We start from the raw sequence: 20,065 nt of genomic DNA on the forward strand, positions 1-20,065 counted from the left end.
TTCCGTTTTCGAGATAATGCCCCGTCGTGAATCGTGATGTTTTGTCCAATAGCAATATGATTGCTTATGCCCTCTTGTGGGATATTCCGGGACAGCGGAAAAATGACCAAAAACGTATTATTTTTGTAAAACGGAAACCGAATGTCCGACAAAGTTCATTTGATGACTTCCTGGTAGGTCCGGCCCTGCCGCTCGGCCCGACGCCGTCCGCAAATTTTACAAACGATTTCGGACGTCTAGTAAGGGACCGTACATTTGCAATATGGACTTTCTCACTAACCATACAGCAACTGCCGAAATCTTCCCTTAATGTATGACAGGAAACATGTAAAGTGGCTCTATCGTAGAGATACTTCCCCTTAATATAATATAGTTTTGTTCAAATATTGATACAACATGATGTTTCTACAAAGTCCTCCAATTAATGTAAATTTCCATGGAATTTGAAGCCTTTTCTATAAAGGATACGGATGGGATTTGAACCCATGGTCTTCGGTTTAAGAGACCAACGACTTACCACTTGGCCACCATGCCACTCTATACTGCAATATATATATATATATATATATATATATATATATATATATATATATATATATATATATATATATATATATATATATATATATATATATATATATATATATATATATATATATATATATATCAACATTCTGGAAAGTAGTAGTTGTGCAAATGTGAATTTGGCACACAAACTCAGTGGAGAAAGGACCTCATACATATATAGCATGCACTCCCCTCTGAGCTTCCATCCCATTTAATTTGCAGATAAAACACAATATCAATACACTGTACTTTATATATACACCACTCCATTGAAACTACAATGAAATGATAGCAGCAATTCTTAAAACAGGTACGGACAGGGATCGAAAACATGAACTTCAGTTTTTGAAAATGATGCCATAAAAGTTGGCAACCATGCCACTTCTGTTCTATAAATGTACTAACAGGGATTGAACGCATGTTCTTCAGATTAAAAGACCAAATTATTTAGCACATCTCTGTTTCCTGCATAGAATTTCAACATTCTGGAAAGTAGAAGTTGGGTCTTTGCAAAAAAAAATGGAGAAGCTGGGGATTGAACCCAGGACCTCACACATGCAAAGCATGCACTCTACCACTGAGCTACAACCCCTTTCCGGGAAAGAAGAAATTGTTTCTTTTTTTCTTAAATTTCTCCTTTATTATAGCAGGTAAGCCAGTTAAGAACAAGTTCTCATACACAATTGCGACCTGGCCAAGGTAAAGCAAAGCAGTGCAATTCATTTGCAGTCTGGATGCGGAGGGGTGAACATCTCCTGCTCTGACTGCAGCTGGAAGGGACTGCTGCGAGAGGACTAGGCCGCCTGTGATTGCCTTGATAAGGCGGAGCTTTACCTAGCATAGACTTACAGATGACCTGGAACCAGTGGTTCTGGCGACGAGTTACACATGGAACAAACTAGCGCACAGTCAATAACAAAATAGAAGGGATTTTTTTTTAAAGGCAATAAATATGCCATAGTACCGAAGTAATCACAATTTAGCAAATGAACACTGGAGTGATAGATGAGCAGATGATGATGTGCAATGTAAAGAATTGCTATTTCTTATGCAGGTGACCAACCTACTGCTAAATACATGGCTACAACTCACAGTAAAGCCTGTGGGGTCCCCTACAGGATAGCTCCCACATTACACACTAACTACCGAGGACATACAGATAAGACTCCTACACACATTGGCAGGGAGAAACAGAATAGGGAGAGACAACCTTGACTTGGAGACAAACCAGCGCACACACATAACCTCCTTTTTCTAGCTGAACATTGTGTGACTGAGAACAGGCATGGAGGGATTCTACGATGACGGACAGACAACTGAGCCAATGACGGAAGACTACACCCCAGCTTGAGCCTGAACCAATCCAAAGATCCGATCTTCCAGAATCAACCTACTTTCTGTTCTGTATATTAGTGGTGTACTGAATACAAACGCTCTCTTTTCCTGCAGTTCTGTGCGAGCGAACGGGAGAGCCGTAATTACGCTGTACTAGATATCTTCACTCTGAATAAACTGTCGCTTGTCATAACAATTTACCACTTTGTCTGAATCGATCCTTGACCGGCTCACCCATCTACATATCCTATTATCAACAGAAACTTGGTAGCAGGAGGATGGTTGAATAACGATCCAGTCGAAGTGAGTTGATTTGGGTGTGAGAGGGGCGAGTGGGTGAAAGGACGATTCTAAGAGGATGGGTGAAGACATTCAGGGGAGGACAACAATTCTGCTCAACTCGGGAAACTGATCTAAAAGGTGCACCATAAACAAGGTAAGCAAAACCTGTTAAATCAAACTTTGCATATTGTCGTATAGTCTGTCTAAATTTTGATCAGTATTTCCGAGTAAGTATGAATTCTTTTGTAAATTTATAATTTGCTGACGAGTCGAAAAGAACAGTGAAGTGAACATATGTAGTAACAAGCCGGCGACGGCCGGTGTGATATAAATCATTGATGAGATATCAGTAAGGGGATAGTTAATTACTATTCATTAACCTGTTAAGACTCTAGGGGCAGTATTTCATTTTTGGATAAATTTACGTGCCCGTTTTTAGCGCAATATTTTGTCACGAAAAGATGCTCGACTATGCTTGGAATTGATAGTTTTGGAAAGAAGACACTCTGACGTTTCCAGAACTGCAAAGATTTTCACTGTGAGTGCCTTAGAACAAAACCTACAGGTAAAACCAAGATGTTTGAGCGACCAGGAAATCAACAGGATTTCTGATGGCACGTTTTCCATGATCGCCTTATATGGCTGTGAATGCGACAGGAATGAACGGACACTTCCTATCGTTTCCCCATGGTGTCTGCAGCATTGTGACGTATTTGTAGGCATATCATTGGAAGATTGACTATAAGAGACTACATTTACCAGGGGTCCCGCACGGTGTCTGTGTGGAAATTGGTGCGCAAAAGTCACCTACCAGTATTTTTCCATCCGAATCTGAGAACAATGCAGGCTTCCAGGAATGGCATTTCAATGAAGAGATATATGACAAAACACCTTGAGGATGGATTCAAACAACGTTTTCCATGTTTCAGTCGATATTATGGAGTTAATTCGGAAAAAGTTTGACGTGTAGGTGACTGAATTTTCGGTTAGTTTCGGTAGCCAAATGCATAGTAACAAAACGGAACGTTGTGTCCTACACAAGCATCTTTCAGGAAAAACTGGACATCTGCTATGTAACTGAGAGTCTCCTCATTGAAACATCTGAAGTTCTTCAAAGGTAAATTATTTTATTTGATCCCTTTGCTGGTTTTTGTGAATATGTTGCGTGCTAAATGCTAACGCTAAATGCTAAGCTAGCTATCACCACTCTTACACAAATTATTGATTTTCTCTGGTTCTAAAGCATATTTTGAAAATCTGAGACGACAGGATTGTTAAGAAAAGGATAAGCTTGAGAACAGGCATATTTATTTCATTTCATTTGCGATTTTTAGAAATCGCTAACGTTGCGTTATGGTAATGAGCTTGAGGCTATGATTACGCGACCGAATACGGTGTGGGTAGGACTAAGAGGTTAAATCTGGCGCCGAGGGGATAAATTGTCATTTTGTCCCGTGACCCGGTCAGCACAGTCTGATAGCTTTCAATGATGAGAGATCACTTTAAGGCCTGGATAGTTCCGATAGGGGTCAGGAATAGAGATCAGTAAGGGGATAGTTAATTACTATTCATTAAATCTGGCGCCGAGGGGAGAAATTGTAATTTTGTCCCGCGACCCGGTACGGCTCAGTCTGATAGAGATTCTGATAGGGGTCGGACATGTGTAATAATTCTGTTAGGGGTCAGCTCGATAGGGATCAGGAATAGAGATCAGTAAGGGGATAGTTAACTACTATTCATTAAACCTAGCGCCGAGGGGAGAAATTGTAATTTTGTCCCGTGACCCGGTCGAGGCTAGTCTGATAGAGGTTCACTGATAAGGATCGGCTTTCAGGGGTCAGAGATATAACGTGTTGTTTTGTCTTGTTTTGTCTATTTGTAACTGTTTATATTAAAATGCAATGTGGGTTAAGAGAGACGTTGCAGGAAGCTAGAGAGAAAGAGGCAGAAAAGAACAAAAAAAATCACGTATAAGAAAGAAGGGTCAGATACGAAGGGAGCGGGATTAATGAGAATCCTAATTGAGGGAAAACTTTGGGCGTTTAAATTAGTGCTATTTTCTGTTGTTCAGATGCCGGAGTAACAAATACAGATAACTGAAAATTGGGTGTATTTGCCGAGAATCTCAGTTCCGTAGCATTGGTGGTTCATTGGTAGAATTCTCGTCTGCCACGCGCGAAGCCAGGGTTCGGTTCCCAGCTGAGGCGTAAAATAATTATGTATGTCTTAGTTTTTGGTTGGAATTAAACTAATTGCTTTGCAGAGAAAGTTATAGTCACTAGTATTGGTATAAGATATAAACTGAACTTTTTAAATAGTTTGTTTGGTTCAAATTGAAAGACTAATTCATTCAACTTAATATAAGAACGGAGATTTTGATGCAAGGCGATGTCTGTTCACTAAATTATTTGTTGGGAATAATACATTGGGAAAAGAGTCGTAATTAAAATGCTAATTCAAAGACGAGACAGTAACTTAAATCAAATTAATTCTGAATAATAACGGGGGAACAATTATGATAGATTTGTGTCCATCGAAATGTTTTTATAAGATTAGCGAATTGAGAGATGTTGATTGATGTTGTAAACTCTAATTCAGGATTCAACAGATGTGATAAATTAGGTTTGGTTTATCGAACCCGAAATACTGTTGTTGCAGACAGCCAACCATTATTTACAATGAGTTGAAAATCGTTGCGAAATGAGTCAAGATTGAGCGCTTGTTGATGACATCACTCGCGAGGTTTCCGTCGCCACGGAAATGATGTCTTGACTGGGGGTGACAGAGAAAATGGTTAGTGTCTTTTAGAAGGAAATGCGTGCATTATTGTTGAGTCACTTTTCAGAAGTTGATAAACATTTCGAAATACATTTTTAAAAGGAGTATGTAAATCGTCAGGAAAGATGCTAAAAACTAGCAGCTGATTCGCTGGGTGGGTATCATTGATTTGTGGCGTTTATTTGGACTGTAATTAGGCCATGAGAAAGATAGATTGAATGTCTGAATCATAAAACATCGTGATAATGGATTCTGATGGTTATTGATTCTTGGTTTGATCGTTTAAATAACACCAGTGAATTTGAGCACTGTTTCCATTATGTGGAACGGTGTCAGGGTATTAATGGTGAAAAGCAACCTCTATAGTAAAACATAATTGTACATGTTTTGGTAAACTAGCTAGGTTGAATTTGGTTATTTGAGCATTTCCCTTGATACGTAGACATACGTAACAGGGGCAAGTTGTTTTTCCTTGAGGAACACGCAGATGGTGTTTTGTTTTATTGAGATGTAAATGTGAGTTGAAGGAGCCAAGGGAAAATACGTTATTTTTATTAAATATCAGGGGTTATAATCTTGGGGAAAATGAGGCCATAAACGACCAAATTGGAAAGGCCTGGAAGTTTTGATTAATCATTAAGGTTTGCAAATATATACACATAGAACATTTGTTAGGACCATTTGTTTTTGTGCAAAGGTATTTTAAAGAGACACGCTCAAATATGGAACTTTATGAGTTTTTATTTTATGAGTTTTAAATTACACAAGTGAATTTGGATTTTAAGGATAAAGGGTTCTTTAATATGTCTAATGTAGTAAGAACTGGACTATAAATGGGTGGGTTGACTTATTGACCTTATCATGACTGTCTTCTAAGGTCTGATCAGCCTTAGGGGAGAGTCATTGGTATAATGAATGTGGTCATAATGAGTGACTAGTTTTAAGGTAAATTCATTATAAAGGAGTTTAGGTTAGGAGGTTAGAATTATTGTTTGAACTGCAAATGAGAAAGTGGTTCAGGATTCTGTTTTACAACACTAGCTGTGAAGTTTTTGAATGGGCTATTGTAGTAACGAGTGATCACCAAAGTGCGAATAGAAAGTCATATGATGCGAACGTGATGTATTAGGCAGGGCCAAGTGTGAATGACGGACACATGACTGTAAGTCGCTTTGGATAAAAGCGTCTGCTAAATGGCATATATTATTATTATTATTATTATTATATTTAAATTGATTACTCGGACTTGAGACCGATTTAGCCTTCGGGAAAGGGTCTCTCTAAGGTCCTAACAAAGCATAAGTGTGTGTGAAGTACATTGGGTAGTGAAGTAAAGGTGATAATCCGGGGGACACTAGACTTCTTAATATCCTAGGGGACCCACAGTGCATAATTGAGTTCTTACTTTAGACCTAATTGGGGGCCGATTTAGCCGCAGGGAAAGGGTATCACTTGGGTTTCAGTAAAAGCATGGGTTGTTGGCAGTATTGTAGTGTACATGGAATATCGTTGGAAATGGAAAAGGTGTTGAGAACGCTGAAGTCCACTCTAGGATTAAATAAAGGCAGAGAGGGCAAGGAGTGGAGGAGACTGGGTGAGAAGCTGTACAGAGAATGGACAGAAGGTGGGGCTATTGCATCTCCTACTGGTCTGCTTGCTGGGGAGAATGAAGATTTGTGTGTGTCTGGTGTAAATTGAAGTTTACTGGCGTAAATGAAGATTTGTGAGACTCAAATCGTGTGCATGAAATACGCTTGATATTCAGTCGGGGACTAATATCGGTATGAATGAGGTCGGGGACCGAGTGAGTGTGGTACATTAGGTATTTCGGTTGGAGCTGGTACCGGTGAGAATGTTGAAAAAGACGCAGGCTTGCTGATGAGAGTAATATCATAGAATATTGAGGGGGTGTGCATGACTGTTGGAAAAGGTGTTAAACTCTATTAACGTAAAATTCTGTGTGTAGGGGGTGATATTATGAGGTTTGAACTATACTAATATTGTGGAATTACATAATCAACATCTGAACATACTTACGATAAACATTAATTGAGCCACTGAGTAATAGATAAGATATACACTAGGTACGGGGCGACGGGTGCGGTCGATGTAAGACGGGAGTGGTGTTCTAACCAAGTGCTGAGAAATAAGGTAGATTTATTTTGTTCTTTTAATTAATTTACACAAGTACTCCCCGGTTATTGATTTTGGTTTGATTGTTCAGATAACACCACTGAAATTAAACAGGAGGTTAAGGTAGACTAACATTAGAATCTGTTTTCATTATGGGGAACAATGAAAGGCCCGCAGAGGGGATTGCAGGCTGAGGTTTTTATGTTAAAGGAACAGTGCACATTTATCACAGTTGTGTGTGTGTCTAATGGCTGGGGATTTAAGGGGTATTTTTGGGGAGACAATTTGGAGAAACACGAATAAAACATGAAACACCGAGACAAATTATTTGAGTTTGAGGGGATTATCATAATTATTAGGTTTTGTTTTTGTAGTAAACGTTTGGGTTAAGGGGATTTTCACGTTCCCAGAGACATGGTATTTTACAGATAGGGGAAAAGGCAGACGGAGGGGCCCTCCCCGCACTGCAGAGACCTTGAAAGTTGGAGAGAAGAGAGGAGAGGTTTTTGGAAAGGGGGGGGGTAGGACAGGCAAAGATAGCAGTTGCTGAATGGAGACAGGGGGAGAGTTGGACATGTGGAAAATGAAGGGGCGCTCCTACAGGATAATGTCAGAACATAAGGATACTATACTAATCTTACCTAAGTCATTATTTAGAGTAGGTAAGGTTGATACCTGGGCAGAGTCAGGTATCAAAAGGGGGATGGGTAAATTGTGGTCTAGGATAGGATGGGGCCTATTGGATAAGAAACTAATAATTTAAAAAATGTAAGCTAACAATTGGGCATAGAAGTTAAAGATATAATCAGATAAAACATATGAGAAATTGTTTGTTAACCAAGCCTGTATGTCCAGGATTTTATGCATTACAGGTGAACTACAGGTGAAGTCACTCAATCCAGTCCCAGAGGCTTGGGGACCATAGAAGATCCCTGGTGACAGCTAGCTGAAAGAGCTACCCAGATTCATATCGCACGGCGGAAGGGTAAGACACTTTTTCACTGTCGGACAATAAACAGAGTTCGGGAGAAGAACTGGAATTAACAGAATTCCGGGGGCCAACTCTCGAATGAAGTAACCCTCCCTGTCCTATCACCCCTGTTTTTGTTCATAGAAGTGAGGATGTGTCTGACTCTGGCTAAGTGATGTGTATTTTGTTCCAAAATGAACATAAGAGATCCCTAGATCTGGGTAGACAGGAAGGTAGAGTAGAGATTACATGATAACCGACTTCGGACTGTTCTAGGATTGGAGAAGAGGGTATCCTTATAGCATAGAGGATCCCACAAAGGTGGATAGGTTTTCCATGATATGGGGAAACCTGGGAGCAATGTTGAACTTAGTAAAGGTGATGAAATCCTACTAACCATAAAAAATATTAAGCTCTCTGATGCAGGCACTCACACCCTCGGACTACAAAGGGCGAGGACAGACATGATGGGTGTGTTTTCTATTAAGGTACTGCCAAGACCAGAGGTAACCGGACACACTTCTCTACCACCACTGTGTTAAAAATACCATTCAGGTAATTAATGTTAGAGACTATTCGGCTATTGATCAATTAGGAACTGGGACTGGTTTTGATGGTAGGGACAATTTGTGGCTGTCTTATATGAGGTACACAGCTAAAACCCTGAGAAGAAAGGACTGCATTATTTGTAGTCATGCTAGACCTGTTCTGGCTACACACCCATTTGCTGTAGGAGAAGGAGAGGGGTGGTTGTGTATTCTGAGAAGTTTTTACCAGGTTAAGCCCAATTCAACCCGCTGTTCCTCTTTGAGCCTTGTGTTTCCTGCAGTACCTCCTCATCAGGCCTCTTGGGGTGTTGATGCATATGGGGGCAATTACAGTTGCATCACGGGTACAGGTAATGGCATTGATTATGGGAGATTGCCTGAAGCTGATTGCAGTAGTAACATAACCATTAATTCCACTTGGCCAGTTACAGGCCTAAACCAAACTAGTGGTCTGGCTGATGTGTGGAGCCAAAAGAGTGCTGAGACCCATTCTTAGAGGAGAATGGCAAGGTACGTGTGGTCTGACCAGTGATAATTCCACTGACGATTGTTGATGTTGCTGCTGAACAGCTGCTGAGTTCTGTAACCAGGGGACCTGAAAACATTCCATCCCATGGGAGACATAGATGTAGTGCTCCATGGACAGAGGATGTAGTTGACATACACACTAACCTGTTGGGAGTGCCAGTGGGGGTTCCTCATGAGTTTCAGGCCTTGAGTAGGAATGATGGACTCTGGCACTTACTACCTATTATGGGTCCAGCCATGGTGGATGCTAGACAGACTGCATGGATTAATTATTTCTACTATAATCAACAGCGTTTTGTGAATTACTCCCGTGATGCACTCACTGGTATGTCTGAACAGCTTGAGGCCACATTTGGGGTTTCCAGACAGAATAGACTTGCCTTGGATATGCTTCTTGCCAGTCAGGGAGACGTCTGCAAGATGTTCGGTAAACAATGTTGCACGTATATTCCTAATAATACCAGTCCAGATGGTGGTATATCTAAGGCGGGCCTTTTGCACTATCTGCTAAGATGAGGTCCACGGGGGGAGGGGTGGAGGAGTTCTCTTGGCCTGGTTTGGTAAGTACACTGGTATGGTGGTTACTGGATTTCTGACCCTAATTATTGTATTATTTGTTATTGATGTGATGTGCTGCTTGCATCATACCGTGTTTTAAGAAGTCTGTTACAGATATGATGAAGGCTTCAGGGAGGATGGGACTGACTGAGGATGACACATGGTATGCTGTGGGTGAGGTAGTAGAATACATTTTACACCACCACAGTTCCTTGTTATACATTTTTATGATAGGTTTTCTTTCCAGTATGTTTGTTCTCCCTGTTGTGAAGGTTTAGAGTCCCTGGGTGGCAAGGAGCCCACCTGATACAGGATAGGAGTAGCTGAGAGGACCAGATGGTTTCTAATAATTCTTTACTCTGTTTTCCATGACCAAAGTTTTATCCTACATCTTACATGTCAATAACAATAAAGTTTTATCCTGTTTTTGATAAGTGACACCCTTGGGGGTGACAAAAGGGGGAAACAAAAGCATACAACAAAGGCATATATCACTTGTTATTAATAATAAACATTTTATTATTTTCATGAAATGCTATGACTGCTGAAATAAAGGATAATGAGTGACACCCTAGCGGGTGTCAAAAGGGGGACTTAAATTTCACACTATTTTCTTTTGTTCTGTTTCTGAATGAGCTGTTCTCTTTTGACATGAAGGTAGTTTAAACTTTGTAACTGTTATATGATTCATTGCTGAATTTTTGTTCACACCCTTGGGGTTATTTTACATTATAGCCATTACCATATATAAGATTGAATATTATCTGCTGTTGCCTTGTGTGGATGTATGTATGTGTTATGCTACCTAGCTGATTTGAAACATTGTTAAAAGTATCAGGGCCATGGAACTTTCTCATGCTGGAAAAATACAGAAGGGAGGGCACATTCAGAGTGTGGAGTTGCGAGGACAAGCGGTCTTTTTGTTAGATAACAGGAGCCAGGTGCGAGATAACGGTATGGAGCATGAGACCCATCTTTCAGTTTTTGCAGCCATTTTAGGAGGGGGATCCAGTTGCTTTTATTGATTAAGCTTCTCCATTGTATGTCGTGTCCCATCTGGGATAGGAAGAGGGGGAAATGATTTTTTCTTTGTGGGCCATTTCCGTATAGACTTACCTTGTTTTGGCTATTTTTACTTTTTGGATTATGTTTTCGTTTTTGCTTGGAGTAATGTATCTGGACTATATCACATCTCTTAGGAGATGTGAAGAGAGGGAATCACAACTTTTTCCTGCTGGAAAAAGTTGGCTTATGTGGACAATCATTTTACTTTTATATTGAGCTGTTCTCCGCTCTGTTAAATGAGGGTTGTAAGTTCCTAGGTGGCTGGTAGCCAACTTAGTACATAGTGGGATTGAATGGAGAACATGATGGCAATACATATATCTATTTCTGTTTAATACCTTATTTCATAGTCCCTTTGGGAGACGTTTCTCTTTGTGTCTGTATCTAGTTAGGTTGTGTCACGTCTCTGGTGAGACGTGAAGAGAGGGTTTTGTAAAGAATTGCTATTTCTTATGCAGGTGACCGACCTACTGCTAAATACATGGCTACAACTCACAGTAAAGCCTGTGGGGTCCCCTACAGGATAGCTCCCACATTACACACTAACTACCGAGGACATACAGATAAGACTCCTACACACATTGGCAGGGAGAAACAGAATAGGGAGAGACAACCTTGACTTGGAGACAAACCAGCGCACACACATAACCTCCTTTTTCTAGCTGAACATTGTGTGACTGAGAACAGGCATGGAGGGATTCTACGATGACGGACAGACAACTGAGCCAATGACGGAAGACTACACCCCAGCTTGAGCCTGAACCAATCCAAAGATCCGATCTTCCAGAATCAACCTACTTTCTGTTCTGTATATTAGTGGTGTACTGAATACAAACGCTCTCTTTTCCTGCTGTTCTGTGTGAGCGAACGGGAGAGTCGTAATTACGCTGTACGAGATATCTTCACTCTGAATAAACTGTCGCTTGTCATAACAATTTACCACTTTGTCTGAATCGATCCTTGACCGGCTCACCCATCTACATATCCTATTATCAACAGCAAGTAGAAATACTGGTGTGCAAAAGTGCAGAAAGTAAATAAAAACAATATGGCGATGAGGTAGGTAGATTGGGTGGGCTATTTACAGATGGGCATGCCACTTCTGTTCTATAAATGTACTAACAGGGATTGAATGCATGTTCTTCAGATTAAAAGACCAAATTATTTAGCACATCTATGTTTCCTACTTAGAATTTCAACATTCTGGAAAGTAGAAGTTGGGTCTTTGCAAAAAAACATGGGGAAGCTGGGGATTAAACCCAGGACCTCATACATGCAAAGCATGCACTCTACCACTGAGCTACACCCCATTTCTGGGAAGGAAAAAACTGTTTCTTATTTTCTTAAATTTCTCCTTTATTATAGCAGGTAAGCCAGTTAAGAACAAGTTCTCATACACAACTGCGACCTGACCAAGGTAAAGCAAAGCAGTGCAATTCATTTGCAGTCTGGACGCGGAGGGGTGAACATCTCCTGCTCTGACTGCAGCTGGAAGGGACTGCTGCGAGAGGACTAGGCCGCCTGTGATTGCCTTGATAAGGCGGAGCTTTACCTAGCATAGACTTACAGATGACCTGGAGCCAGTGGTTCCGGCGACGAGTTACACATGGAACAAACTAGCTCACAGTCAATAACAAAATAGAAGGGATTTTAAAAAAAGGCAATAAATATGCCATAGTACTGAAGTAGTCACAATTTAGCAAATGAACACTGGAGTGATAGATGAGCAGATGATGTTGTGCAAGTAGAAATACTGGTGTGCAAAAGTGCAGAAAGTAAATAAAAACAATATGGCGATGAGGTAGGTAGATTGGGTGGGTTATTTACAGATGGGCATCTCCTGCTCTGACTGCAGCTGGAAGGGACTGCTGCTCAAGGACTAGGCCGCCTGTGATTGCCTTGATAAGGTGGAGTATAGACTTACAGATGACCTGGAGCCAGTGGTTCTGGCGATGAATATGTAGCGAGGGCCAGCCGACTAGAGCATACAGGTCGCAGTGGCCATATCAAGACAATTGACCTTTTCTTTACACTGTTGTGATGAAAGTACATTTCCATAATATCAGCTATCTACCATAAATGTCGAACAGGGATTGAACCCATGTGCTTCACTTAACAAAAACAGATGGCTTTGCTCATCTATTTCATTCTTAGAATGTCAACATTGTGCAAAGTGGGAGTTGTGCAAAAGCTAATTTAACAAGTGAATACTCTCAAAAGACAAGTTGGGGAATACTGTAGGTAAGGGAATACCCCCTGTATTGGACAAAAATGAATGGGAAGTCATTGGCATCGGACAAACCATATACACATTGTCCAATACCACCCAATTCGGCGTTGATTCATGCAAAGTGTATTGCAAATGCCATATGGCAATTGCCAGTTGTAACACTTTAAAAATCCAACAGGTGGCGAATCCGCTCCACCTTGGTTTTTCATATTGGAAATGTAACCCAAGTCAACGTCCAAAAGCAACATTTTGAAAAAATGATTTTTTTGTCAAAAACTTATCACCCCTTAAAAAAGTGCTTTCTGGACCGTTTTTCGAAATTCTTTCAATTTTTTTGTCAATTACACATGTGTAAGAACTGTATGAATATACTTTTGTCCAATTTTATTATCATATATATATTTATTTTTTTACATGCGCATAAGTAATATGTTTTGTCCATTTTCAATATGATTTCATAGGAAGTCAAAAGTCAAAAGTCAAAAATGTCAAAATTTTGTAAAAAACTTCACACACCCTTAATAAAGTGCTTTCTGGACCGTTTTTTTCGAAATTCTTTCAGATTCTGTGTCAATTACACACATATAAGAACTGTATCAACATACTTTAGTTGTATTTTATTATCATTTAAAAAAATAATTTAAACTTGTGCATAAGGAATATGATTTGTCCATTTACAATATGATTTCATCGGAAGTCAAAAGTCAAAGTCAAAAGTCACTTTTTTGGGGGCCAAATGCCATAAGAAATTTGACATGCTCGAAAATCCTGCAGAAATGCAAAATTGACAGGCCTGATGAACTCGGGATGGCCGGGCAGTGATAGTTGTTCCTTTCCATCACTCGTTGTGTTGATTTCATCATGTCCATTTTGTGATGTTTTTTCACTATAGAAACATATTGCAAATGCACGTGCAACTAGTAACCCAAATATAAAAATATGGTTGTAAATGCATTTACCAGGACTCCTATTGTCCATGCCCGCTATGGGAGTACCCTACTACGGCCCTCTATCTATGGGGGCCGTCCTGAGTGCTTTATGGACTGTTTAAAATATTCTGATGGATACGCATTGTTGTGCAACTGCTGATTGAAAATAGGCACCTGGTAACCCAAAAAAAAAAATATGGTTGTAAATGCATTTACCGGTCATTCTGATATTAATGCCCGCTATGGGAACACAGGATGGCCGGGCAGTGATAGTTGTTCCGTTCCATCACTCGTTGTGTTGATTTCATCATGTCCATTTGTTTATATTTTCTCACTTTTGCAAAGTCACTGTGCATTTGCAATATGGTTCAATGGGCAGGTACCATCACAAATTTGTCATGCTATAAAAATCCTGCAGGAATGTGAAATTGACTGGCCCGATGAACTCGGGATGGCTGGGCAGTGATTCTGGTTCATCTCAATGGCTCATTAGGGTTGATTTCAGAATGTCACTTTTGGTGATGGAACCTCACTGTTTAAACATATTGCAAATGGACAAGAGTCACCAGCAAGTCACCGTCCATCAGTCAATTAGATATCATTCTGACACCAAACTGATACCAATTGACACCAAACCCACTTTTTCCAACTCGTTTTGTAGCCAACTATCACATACTTCAGAGCTGGCCCAAAATTCACAACGCCTTCGGTTCAAATCATAAAAAAACATAAAACACGTAGTTACGTTCTAGCTGCGGGTCCATTTCTTATGTTACGTGTAGACCTTGCTGAGGCGACCCCGAATCCCAAGTTTCGGCTCGATCGGTCATTTGGTGTCCGAGCAAAACCCTAATTGGTGCTGAAAATCCACTTTTTCCATGACTTGCTACGGGGTCCTTGAATGAGCTATCGGACAGAAACGTTGGGGTCTGTCTATATGGGACGAGACGGTCGCAATGCACCTAGTCTTGCGACTCTGGGACATTTCTAAATGTCGCCATTTTCGTGATGCAAAAATGAATAGAAGTCATTGCAAATGTATGAAGCTGTTTCTCGGTCCGAGAACTGTCTAGAGCCACGTAACTCACCACGCACTATCGACCGGAGGTCTAGAACAGGATTCTAAAGTTTCGGAACTCTAGGTCCGACGGTTCTTTAAAAGTTACAACAAGGTTAATTAATGCAGGCAGTGTATGTCTCTACAAACCCCAATGGGTCCCTACTTCCAAGCTGTGTGTGTGTGTGATTTAGTTTTCCTTTGAAATTTTACGGGGAAAATGACTGATTTACAGTTCATGGGGGTTGCCTAATCACATATATGAAGTTTTGGAAAGATCGGACTTTTTTAACCCCTCGAAACAGCCCAAGAGACACCAATTATGGCACTTCCGGTTGGCACAGGAAGCTGTAAGTCAAAACATATCCTCATTGGGGTATGCTTTTACAGAATCCTGAGTTTTAAGTCCTTACGTTAAGAATTGACTGATATACACAGGGTTGAATGCACTATGTCTATCAAACTGCAGGCAGGGTATGGATAAACACTTTTAGGGTGATTTTAACCACTTCCGGTTGGTCCAGGAAGCTTAGAATCAACACAGGTAGACCTCATAGTGGTCTGATGGACTGTCATAGAAGACAGGTTCATTAGGCATTCATAGCCCACATAGGCTTCAGGTTGAATTTAGAGGTGCAGGCAATGTATTCCTATGGGGAGAGAAGTCAATGCAAACTCTTTGATGTAAACACCTTCTTTTAACTATTAAGTGTTAATGCCACACGGTCAAGGTTAGGCTTGCACGGATTGGGAGGACCTTAGGAACGTACCTGAGGTCGAATTGTGCTTCTCACCCTAACAGTTCTCTCACTGTCACCCAAAAGCAAATAACGTTGTGGGGCAGGCTTCATTTTAGGCCTATTTTTCTAATGGTCGCTGCACTTAGACCGAGCGAGCTACGGTCAAGCGGGTTATCTCGTTGAACTCGGCACGGCCTAGAGATTATTTTTATGCCATTGCCTGCTCTCTGTGTCTTTGAGCACCGCACTTTATCACTCCATCCTTGCTGTGTGTGTATGTGAGAGCTTTTCTTTGACATCTGCTGGGAGAAATGACTGATTTACAGTTTAGGAGGGTTACCTAGTCACACATATGAAGTTTTGGAGAGATGTGACTTTTCTAACCCTTCAAAACAGACAATGTGACCCAATTAAAGGCACTTCCGGTTGGCACAGGAAGCTATAAGTAAACACATGTCTTGATTGACATAGAAACTTACAGAATCCTGAGTTTTAAGTCTTTAAGTTAAGAATTGACTGATCTACGATCTACACAGGGTTGAATGTAGTCATTTTCACCTTTGAAGGTTATGTACATCAAAACACCTTTTGGGTCAATTTAACCACTTCCGGTTGCTCCAGGAAGCTTAGAATCGACACAGGTAGACCTCATAGTGGTCTGATGGACTGTCATAGACGACAGGTTCATAAGGCATTCATAACCTACATAGGGTTCAGGTTGAATTTAGAGGTGCAGGCAATGTATTCCTATGGGGAGAGAAGTCAATGCAAACTGTTTGATGTAAACACCTTCTTTTAACTGGTATGGGTTAATGCCACACGGTCAAGGTTAGGCTTGCACGGATCGGGAGGACCTCAGGTACGTTCCTGAGGTCGATTTGTGCTTCTCACCTTAACGGTTCTCTCACTGTCACCCAAAAGCAAATGACATTGAGGGCCAGCCTTCATTTTGGGCCTACTTTTCTAATGGTCGCTGTGCTTAGACCGAGCGAGCTACGGTCAAGCGGGGCATCTTGTTGAACTCGGCACGGCATAGAGAATATGTAAATGCCATTGTAGGCTTTGTGTGTCTTTAAGCACCGCACTTTGTCACTCCATCCTTGCTGTGTGTGTGTTTCTGTGTGTGTGTGTGTGAGAGAGAGCTTTTCTTTGACATCTGTTGGGAGAAATGACTGACTTACAGTTTATGGGGGTTGCTTAATCACACATATGAAGTTTTGAAAAGATCTGACCTTTTTAACCCTTGGAAACTGCCACTGTGACACCATTTAAGGCACTTCCGGTTGGCACAGGAAGCTATAAATAAACTCATATCCTGATTGGGGTATGCCTTTACAGAATTCTGAGTTTTAAGTCTTTACGTTAAGAACTGAGTTATTTATGGAGGGTTTAGTGAGTGTGTGTTATTTCAGAAAATCATAGAAAATCACAGAAATCTCGCAGAACTCCGCAGCACGCTTTAAAAAGATTCGTAAGAACACCCTGCAACTGGATCTGTAACCGTTGAAAAACAAACACCTATCCATGAACATCACCAATCTGTCGTTGTACGATTTCTCTTAAATGACGATAGATAAATGGCTGGTTCTTTTTTTATTGACACCGGAGGCTCCTTGACTTTGACGTGAAGTGGAAAAATAATTTCTCTATTTTCATTTTGGACCTTTAATCCCAGATAAATGGCCATAACTCAAAAACAGTTGAGGCCTAGACGCCATTTTGTTCGGGGCCAACTGGCTCTACTTCCCCTTAATATAATAGTTGTGTTCAAATATTGATACAACATGATTCTTCTACAAAGTCCTCCAATTAATGTAAATTTCCATGGAATTTGAAGCCTTTTCTATAAAGGCACGGATGGGATTTGAACCCACGGTCTTCGGTTTACGAGACCGACGCCTTACCACTTGGCCACCATGCCACACTATACTGCAACATATATATATATATATATATAAACATATACATACATATACATACATATACATACATATACATCCCCTCTGAGATTCCATCCCATTTAATTTGCAGATAAAACGCAATATCAATACACTGTACTTTATATATACATCACTCCATTGAAACTACAATGAAATGATAGCAGCAATTCTTAAAACAGGTACGGACAGGGATCGAAAACATGAACTTCAGTTTTTGAAAATGATGCCATAAAAGTTTGCAACCATGCCACTTCTGTTCTATAAATGTACTAACATACCTTAAGGGAAGATTTCGGCAGTACCTGTATGGTTAGTGAAGAAGTCCATATTGCAAACGTACGGTCCCTTACTAGACGTCCGAAATCGTTTCTAAAATTCGCGGACGGCGTCGGGCCGAGCGGCAGGGCCGGACCTACCAGGAAGTCATCAAATGAACTTTGTCGGACATTAGGTTTCCGTTTTACAAAAATAATACGTTTTTGGTCATTTTTCCGCTGTCCCGGAATATCCCACAAGAGGGCATAAGCAATCATATTGCTATTGGACAAAACATCACGATTCACGACGGGGCCTTATCTCGAAAACGGAAAATATTTCGAAGCCGAAACTCGGTGAGCGTATGTTTGGCATAATGGGCAGTTGGCCCCGAACAAGATGGCGTCTAGGCCTCAACTGTTTTTGAGTTATGGCCATTTATCTGGGATTAAAGGTCCAAAATGAAAATAGAGAAATTATTTTTCCACTTCACGTCAAAGTCAAGGAGCCTCCGGTGTCAACAAAAAAAGAACCAGCCATTTATCTATCGTCATTTAAGAGAAATCGTACAACGACACCTTGGTGATGTTCACGGATAGGTGTTTTTTTTCAACGGTTACAGATCCAGTTGCATGGTGTTCTTACGAATCTTTTTAAAGTGTGCTGCGGAGCTCTGCGAGATTTCTGTGATTTTCTATGATTTTCTGAAATAACACACACTCACTAAACCCTCCGTAAATAACTCAATTCTTAACGTAAAGACTTAAAACTCAGGATTCTGTAAAGGCATACCCCAATCAGGATATGAGTTTATTTATAGCTTCCTGTGCCAACCGGAAGTGCCTTAAATGGTGTCACAGTGGCAGTTTCCAAGGGTTAAAAAGGTCAGATCTTTTCAAAACTTCATATGTGTGATTAGGCAACCCCCATAAACTGTAAGTCAGTCATTTCTCCCAACAGATGTCAAAGAAAAGCTCTCTCTCACACACACACACAGAAACACACACACAGCAAGGATGGAGTGACAAAGTGCGGTGCTTAAAGACACACAAAGCCTAAAAAGTGTGTTTGGTGTCAGTTGGTATCAGTTAGGTGTCAGAATGACATCTAATTGACTGATGGACACTGACTTGCTAGTTGACTTTTGTACATTAGCAATATGTTTAAACGGAGAGGGACCATCACCAAAATGGCATTCTGAAATCAACACAAAAAATGGCATCACCATAGTCTCCAGACTGTGCCAAGTTCAACGAGATGCCCCGCTTGACCGTAGCTCGCTCTGAGTGGAGTGACCTTGAAAAAAAGCAGAACCAAAATGAAACATGGCCCTCAATGTCATTTGCTTTTGGGTGACAGTGAGAGAACCGTTAGGGTGAGAAGCACAATTCGACCTCAGGTACGTTCCTAAGGTCCTCCCGATCCGTGCAAGCCTAACGTTGACCGTGTGGCATTAACCCTTAACAGTTAAAAGAAGGTGTTTACATCAAAGAGTTTGCATTGACTTCTCTCCCCATAGGAATACATTGCCTGCACCTCTAAATTCAACCTGAAGCCTATGTGGGTTATGAATGCCTAATGAACCTGTCTTCTATGACAGTCCATCAGACCACTATGAGGTCTACCTGTGTCGATTCTAAGCTTCCTGGAGCAACCGGGAGTGTTTAAATTGACCCAAAAGGAGTTTTGATGTACATAACCTTCAAAGGTGAAAATGACTGCATTCAACATTGTGTAGATCGTAGGTCAGTCAATTCTTAACTTAAAGACTTAAAACTCAGGATTCTGTAAGTGTTTATGTCAATCAAGACATGTGTTTACTTATAGCTTCCTGTGCCAACCGGAAGTGCCTTTAATTGGGTCACACTGTCTGTTTTGAAGGGTTAGAAAAGTCACATCTCTCCAAAACTTCATATGTGTGACCAGGTAACCCTCCTAAACTGTAAATCAGTCATTTCTCCCAGCAGATGTCAAAGAAAAGCTCTCACACGCACACACAGCAAGGATGGAGTTAAAAAGTGCGGTGCTTAAAGACACAGAGAGCAGGCAATGGCATTGCCATAATCTCTAGGCCATGCCGAGTTCAACAAGATATCCCGCTTGACCGTAGCTCGCTCGGTCTGAGCGCAGCGACCATTAGAAAAGTAGGC

The 20,065-nt window shown here is 40.8% G+C and overlaps 3 non-coding genes across 3 annotated transcripts; all 3 read right to left on the reverse strand.

Annotated features, from left to right (window-relative positions):
* Positions 1–1,087: 1,087 nt before the first annotated feature.
* trnaa-ugc lies at positions 1,088–1,159 on the reverse strand. The gene has a single exon. It is a non-coding gene; the product is annotated as a tRNA-Ala (tRNA).
* Positions 1,160–12,002: 10,843 nt separating this feature from the next.
* Positions 12,003–12,074, reverse strand: trnaa-ugc. Its single transcript has one exon. It is a non-coding gene; the product is annotated as a tRNA-Ala (tRNA).
* Positions 12,075–17,569: 5,495 nt separating this feature from the next.
* Positions 17,570–17,641, reverse strand: trnat-cgu. Its single transcript has one exon. It is a non-coding gene; the product is annotated as a tRNA-Thr (tRNA).
* Positions 17,642–20,065: the final 2,424 nt, after the last annotated feature.

The sequence above is a fragment of the Oncorhynchus gorbuscha genome, linkage group LG03 (assembly GCF_021184085.1).
Source record: "Oncorhynchus gorbuscha isolate QuinsamMale2020 ecotype Even-year linkage group LG03, OgorEven_v1.0, whole genome shotgun sequence".
Taxonomy (NCBI): Eukaryota; Metazoa; Chordata; class Actinopteri; order Salmoniformes; family Salmonidae; genus Oncorhynchus; species Oncorhynchus gorbuscha.